Source organism: Engraulis encrasicolus, chromosome 12 (assembly GCF_034702125.1).
Source record: "Engraulis encrasicolus isolate BLACKSEA-1 chromosome 12, IST_EnEncr_1.0, whole genome shotgun sequence".
Taxonomy (NCBI): Eukaryota; Metazoa; Chordata; class Actinopteri; order Clupeiformes; family Engraulidae; genus Engraulis; species Engraulis encrasicolus.
The window spans coordinates 930,001-937,500 of record NC_085868.1 but is presented as its reverse complement, the minus strand read 5'-3'; the positions used below and the strand labels follow the sequence as shown (position 1 = coordinate 937,500).

Below are 7,500 nucleotides of genomic sequence, written 5' to 3'. Positions count from 1 at the left end.
CTCTCTCTCTCCCTGTCTCAATATCTCCATCAATCTCCCTTTTTGAATACCCATCTCACTCTCTCTTTCTCTCCTCCGTTTGCCCTCTCCATCACCCTATCCAGCTGTGTAGTGTTGTTTGACATTGGCCTGCATCTCCACACATCCCTCCCTGCCTCTTCATTTCTGTCCCACCACCGCCCTGTCTTTCCACCACTCTCTCTCTCTTTCTCTCTCCCTCTCTGTCTGTCTGAGTGTAGTGCTCTTTGCCACTGACCTGCATATCTACACATCCTGCTTTAGTGCATCAGTATTGGCACCAGTCCTGCCATGAAGCCCTAATGGTGCTGATAATCTCTTGACACTCTCACACACACATACACGCATGCACGCACGCGCGCGCGCACGCATGCACGCACGCACGCACACAATAACCCGGATGCATTTGCTTGCACTTACGCATGCACGCACGCAGGCACGCACACACATGCGCGCGCGCACGCACACACACACACACACACAGCACTAATGGCTGTATGTGATTTGAGCACTGCTCTGTGCTAACTCACCTGAGCGAGTGGCCCTGATAAATACAAATGACTACAATTACCTGCCTTGGAGCGCTCGCAATGGCCTTCATTACGCAGGGGTTAGTGAAATAATAGCTGCTCAAACTCAAACTCACATGCCGGGACCATTACGACACTCACTCACTCTCTTTTTTTTCTCTCCATTCGCCTCTCTTTGTCTTTCACTCCCTTTTGATTTTTTCCCTCACTCACTCACTCACTCACTCCATCCATCTCTCAAAGAAGGAAGTGTAAAGTGTGTTTTGCTGTTACTTTACCTGTGTGTGTGTGTGTGTGTGTGTGTGTGTGTGTGTGTGTGTGTGTGTGTGTGTGTGTGTGTGTGTGTGTGTGTGTGTGTGTGTGTGTGTGTGTATGTGTGTGTGTGTGTGTGTGTGTGTGTGTGTGTGTGCGCGCGCGCGCGTGTGTGTGTGTGTGTGTCTGTGTGTGTGTGTCTGTGTGTGCGTGCGTGTCAGGTCTTTCTCTTTTTTTCCGTCCTATTCTCATTTTCGGTAGTGGGGAACTGCAAACTGACCTCTCCCCCATCTTGTCTTACCATCTATCTCTATTTGTTATAGTCTGCAGAGGCTGACCTGTCACACATGCACCCTTGAATCCTAAGCACATAGAGGGAAGAGGTGTGCCCCATGGGCTGAGGAGGAGACACAGGTGTCAGACAGGGATCTGCTCAGTGCATGGTGCAGAATCAAAGATCTCTTGTGGAGAACACTGAAGGTGTCTGGAACTTTTTATTCTTTTTCCAGAAATAAGGCATGGCAAAATATTAAATATTTCTTTTAACTCTGAAATGGCTAGTGACAGAATATTGCCCTTTCCCTTTTTTGTAAAGACATGGACTCACTCTTAATTTCTGGCTAATCTCAAAGGATGACCAGTAGGGCCCCGAGTTGTGGAAGACACTACATTACACTTCACTGACGGTTTAATCCAAAGCGACTTAGTTATTTTAAGTACAGGGTTTTGGTTACGGTCCCTGAAACAGTGTGGGGTTGCTATGGATCTGTAAGACACCAGAGCAAAAATAAACGGGGACAGAGACATGCGCGAATGATTCTATTTTTTTTGTATTTATTTCTGAAGAGCGAGATTTGATGACAAAACTAGGCTGTAAGTTGTACGTATCGTAGTGGAAATCAGTGATCAGTGGTGTGATGCAGACGGGTGTTGAATGAAGGTAATGTAGTGGGTGCATGTTGCATGTTACATAATCAATAACGGACTAAAGACAAGTGGAGCATCTGGAGTGCTGGGCTCAAGGAGAGAGAGGGGAACTGGATGTGGCACCCTGGCTTAAATGGTAAATGGCTCCACCCATCATGCGGTGCCATCGTTCACGGAATCACGGAGGACCGCCCACACACATCACTCCTGTTAACTCAGAGTAGAAGAACGTCTGCCCAGGGCATCATCCGTGGAGTGAGAGAGGCAGAGGAAGGGTGGGTTTCGAACCTGCAACCCTCTGATCTAAAGCCCATCACCTTAACCACAACAAGGCCACGGCTGCCCCAAGATACCGCAGATCAGGTGCTGACATCTCATCATGGAGACATGAAGCAAAGGCAGTGGGCGACTGATCACATACTGGGTACTGGCACAGCTGTCAGGAGCCGTTGCCAAGGTGGATGCTGCGTGACACAGCTTGGCGAAATTAATCTTAGCAGACATATCTTGGCCAAAATTCATCTCAGCTGGCAGTGCTCTGTCGGTATGGCCTGCTTCGCTGAGCAGAACAACTAATAGACTATTAACATAACCCATACTATTCACAAATCTTATTCTTATCCCTAAAGGGCCACTACTGAATTGCAATGCCTTGGTAGCTCAGCTTGACAGGTGGTTATATAGACACCACACTGGCATGGCTTGCCAAAAGGCATACTAGTTGGCACTGGGAGGCATAGCTTGCTTGTAGGGATGCTGGGTGGCATAGCTTGCATTGCTGGTTGCCATGTCTTGCCGACATGGGGGCATAATTCGTTTGAAAGGATGCTGGGTGCCAAGTCATTGCCAACATGGAGACATGGCTTGTGTGTAAGGTTACTTGGTGACATGCCTTGCCAACTTGGGGACATTCTTTGTTTGTAAGGATGTTGGGTGCGATGGCTTGACAAGGTTACTGGGTGCGATGTGCCATGACTTTGCTTATAATGATACAGGGTGCGATGTGTGCCATGTCATTTATTGTAAGGATGCTGAGTGTGATGGCTTGCCGACATGGGGGCATGGTTTGTTTGTAAGGATGCTGGGTGTGATGTGCCATGACTTTGCTTGTGTGGTTACTGGTTGTGGCCCAGGAGAACCAGGGAGCCAAGTAGTCAGTCACTCTCCCCTGACATGTCACACCTTTCTTCTGGTGACAACGCCCATCTCTACTCCCACCCCAACCCCTCAACCCTCTTCCATTCTTTTTCTCAGATGTGAATAGAAAGCAATTTGCAGTGTTAAATATAGCCCAGTGGCAGACAGGCAGATGGGTGCACACCTTTTTTTCCTGCCTTCTCCCACGAGGTGCTAGAGGCAGTGACTGAGGCAGCCATGCGGGACGTGGAGTCGAGTAGTCGAGTGCCTACGGCACCCATTGAGAAGCATACTAGCTGAAATGGCTTGGCCGTGTTTACACTTCCTATATATCACACATTTTTATTTGTTTGGACATTACATTTGAATAGATGTCCTGCCAGCCTCGTTGTCTCCAACGTCATCATCCTCTTCCTGTCATTTAGTATTCTGTACGTGTGCCACGGGGCTCACAGAGCTCAGTGGAGGGGTGTGTGTGTGAGTGTGTGTGTGTGTGTGTGTGTGTGTGTGTGTGTGAGTGTGTGTGTGTGTGTGTGTGTGTGTGTGTGTGTGTGTGTGGTGTGTGTGTGTGTGTGTGTGTGTGTGTGTGTGTGAGAAAGAGAGAGAGAGAGAGAGAGAGAGAGAGAGAGAATGTGAGTGAAAGTGTAAGTCTGAGAAAGTATGAATGTGTGTGTGTGTGTGTGTGTGTGTGTGTGTGTGTGTGTGTGTGTGTGTGTGTGTGTGTGTGTGTGTGTGTGTGTGTGTGTGTGTGTGTGTGTGTGTGTGTGTGTGTGTGTGTGTGTGTGTGTACGTGTGTGTACGTGTGTGTACGTGTGTGTACGCACATGTATGCATGTGTGCTGCAGGTGATTCCATCCCTCGTTTATTTGACTATCACATCCTAAATGTGCTAAGTGCCATCTGCGCTGCTTTTTGTCTCCCTTGCTTCCTCTCCTCAGTTTAATTAAATTCACTCCAATTCAACAATACAATTCAACAAAGTGTATCGGAATGCCAAATAATACACCTGTATTGGAAAAGCATCAATACAAGTCAGGGGGAACGCATGTGCGTCTGTGTGGATTTGTGTAGGCCTACAGGTGTGCAATTTCTTTTCCTCATTTGTATATTCTCTCTCTCTCTCTCTCTCTCTCTCTCTCTCTCTCTCTCTCTCTCTCTCTCTCTCTCTCTCTCTCTCTCTCTCTCTCTCTCTCTCTCTCTATCTTAGTAATTTTTCATCTCTCTTTCTCGACTTTATGTTCATGCTCACTACATCTCTTTCTTTCTCCCTACCTCCCTGGGTCTTTCGTTCTCTCCTCTGTCTTTATCAACTACCAACAGGTGCTTTGTGAAAAAGTGAAAGTGAAAGCCCATTGGGAAACTCCAACTCCCATTGTCATTGTGACACAGCACTCCACAGCACACAAGTGAACACTGCACACTGCACACAACGAAATTGCATTTATGCCTCACCCGTGCAAGGGAGCAGCCCTCAGTGGCGCCCCATGGGGAGCAGTGCGGTGGGACGGTACCATGCTCAGGGTACCTCAGTCATGGAAGAGGATGGGGGAGAGCACTGGTTGATTACTCCCCCCACCAACCTGGCGGGTCGGGAGTCGAACCGGCAACCTCTGGGATGCAAGTCTGACGCCCTAACCGCTCACCCATGACTGCTTTGTGGAATAAAGCAAACCATGTCTAGTAGAGAGGAGTGAAGAAACCGTTTCCAGAGGAGAGACTGAAGAGCATATCATGCCTTCTCATAAATCACAATTTTCTGAATGAATCAACATTTCAACATTGAAGTTGGTCAACAATACATAGTTGGTCATACCAGTACATATGTTCTCATGGACCAGTAGAACTGATTTGTATTTCATAATGAATAAAGAAAGAATATAAAATATAAAAAAACAAACAGTGGAGATACAAGGTTTCTGCTGGACAGCAGTGATATGCCCATATTGTTGATGATGACACCAGTCCCTTTATTTTCAAAAGGGGACGATATTTGGGGAATGGCAATGGCGCCCAAATGGTTTTTAGTACAGCGTTCCTCCTTTCCTAGCTCTGGGCTTCAACCCTATCTTCTTCTTGCACCTTCAACCGTGAAGACTGAGATGGACAAAAAAGAAAAAAATAGAGGAAAAACGACGGCAGAGAGAAACGAGGCGGGGGGAGAGAGAGAGAGAGAGAGAGAGAGAGAGAGAGAGAGAGAGAGAGAGAGAGAGAGAGAGAGAGAGCGAGAGAGAGAGAAGACGAGAACACAGCCTCCGCTACACCCACCACCACCGACACACAGCGAGCAAAATCAAAGACTTGAATAGGAACACACAAAAAACAACCATAAATAGACAAACAAACAAACAAAAGAGTAAACAACTGGCTAAGTGAGTAGCTAATTGGTGCATTGATGGATGCGGCTGCAGCAGTGGAGAGGCAGCGTGTGCTAATCTGTATGTTTCAGGGACACAAAGCAGCAGCCAAGGCCAACTTTAGTTCTGCTCCAGTTTACTGTGTGTGTACTGTGCGTACTGTGTGTGTGTGTGTGTGTGTGTGTGTGTGTGTGTGTGTGTGTGTGTGTGTGTGTGTGTGTGTGTGTGTGTGTGTGTGTGTGTGTGTGTGTGTGTGTGAGAGAGAGAGTTTGTGTGTGTGTATGCTTGTGTGTGTTTTGATGCTTTAGTGTGTGTGTGTGTGTGTGTGTGTGTGTGTGTGTGTGTGTGTGTGAGAGAGAGAGAGAGAGAGAGAGAGAGAGAGAGAGAGAGAGAGAGAGAGAGAGAGAGAGAGAGAGAGAGAGAGAGAGAGAGAGAGAGAGAGAGAGAGAGAGAGAGAGAGAGAGAGAGAGAGAGAGAGAGAGAGAGAGAGAGAGAGAGAGAGAGAGAGAGAGAGAGAGAGAGAGAGAGAGAGAGTTTGTGTTTGTGTATGCTTGTGTGTGTTTTGATGCTTTAGTGTGTGTGTGTGTGTGTGTGTGTGTGTGTGTGTGTGTGTGTGTGTGTGTGTGTGTGTGTGTGTGTGTGTGTGTGTGTGTGTGTGTGTGTGTGTGTGTGTGTGTGTGTGTGTGTGTGTGTGTGTGTGTCACTGTATAGCTGTGTATGAGTGAGTGACTAAGTGAGTGAGTGAGTGAGTGAGTGAGTGAGTGAGTGAGAGTGAGAGAGAGAGAGAGAGAGAGAGAGAGAGAGAGAGAGAGAGAGAGAGAGAGAGAGAGAGAGAGAGAGAGAAAGAGAGCAAACAAACTGAGAAAGAGTAAGTAAGGAAGGAAATGAAAGGAAAAAGCGAGGGCGGGAGAAAGCCCCAGAAAGACATGCCCACGCGCTTCATACACCATGAAGAATCAGGCAGAGAGGAAAGAAGAGGAGAGGAGAGGAGAGGAGAAGAGAAGAGAATAGAAGAGAAGAGAAGAGAAGAGAAGAGAAGAGAAGAGAAGAGAAGAGAAGAGAAGAGAAGAGAAGAGAGGAGAAGAGAGGAGAGGAGAGAATAAAAAGATCTGAGGGGTAGTGGAGAGAAGGAGGGAGAAGGGGGGGATAGAGGGAGTAGGAAAAAGAGAGAGTTTGAGAGTGAGAAGGTAAGTGGGAAGAAAGAGCAGAATGATGGAGAGACATCTGCAAACGAGTGGGAGAGAGGAAGGGATGCTTGACAGGAAAGATGAGGAGAGGAAGATGATGGAAAAGAGGAGGAAGAGACAGAGGCAGGCGACTAGAGGGGGATGAGGAGAATAGCTGAAAAGAGCAAAATATGAGAAGAGAAGGATTAGAGCGAATATAGGCTGAGGAGAGAAAAGATGAGAAGAAAAGGAAGAGGAGGATGAAGATGATGCAGAAAACCATGACAGACATGGAGAAATATGAAAAATAAAATGGCGGACAGGAGGAGGATGAGGAAGACAGAATGGAGAAAGAAAGAAAGAAAGAAAGAAAGAAAGAAAGAAAGAAAGAAAGAAAGAAAGAAAGAAAGAAAGAAAGAAAAGCATATAAAAATATCGGTTTGGGTGGATGGACCGATGAATGAATGAATGCATGAATGAGTGATGATGTGGAAGCCCCAAGCAAACGCATAAGACCAGAAACTAGGAGGGATAGATTAGGAGAGTGGGGAGGAGAGAGGGGGAGGGCAGGAGGAGAGAGGAAGTGGAGGAGGATAAGAGAAGAGGTTTGTTTTTAAAGAGAAAGAAAAAGAAAGACAGAAAAAGTTAAACAAAAGAGAAGGTAGGCCTACATTGGTGGAGGAGGTTAGTAGAGGCAGAGTACATAGAAGGGGGAATACAAATAGGAGAGAATGAGGATGAATCAAGGAGGAGGTGCATTTACGTGTATGTACATGGGTTATTGGAGGATGTTAGTAGAGGAGGTGTAGGGAGGGGAGGAGTAGAAAGAGAAGGATATGAAGAGGATGACGATAAATTAAGTGGGGAGCATTCACATGGTTCAAGGTTAGAAGAGGAGGTGCATTTACATGGTTTATTGTAGGAGGTTAGCAGAGGAGGAGTAGAAAGAGGAGGAGTAAAAAGAAGATGAGTAGAAAGAGAAGGATGTGGAGATGATGAGGATATAGAAAGGAGAGGGTGAGGAGGATAAATGAAGGAGGTGCAGTGATATGGTTTATCGGAGGAGGTTAGTATAGGAGGAGTGGAGAGAAGAGGAGTAGAGACAAGTGTAAGAGG

The 7,500-nt window shown here is 46.8% G+C and overlaps 1 protein-coding gene across 1 annotated transcript in view; it reads right to left on the bottom strand.

Moving 5' to 3' along the window:
• Positions 1 to 7,500, bottom strand: part of grip1 (glutamate receptor interacting protein 1) — a 426,493-nt gene that overhangs the window by 146,851 nt on the left and 272,142 nt on the right. The gene's annotated exons all lie outside the window — the stretch shown is intronic.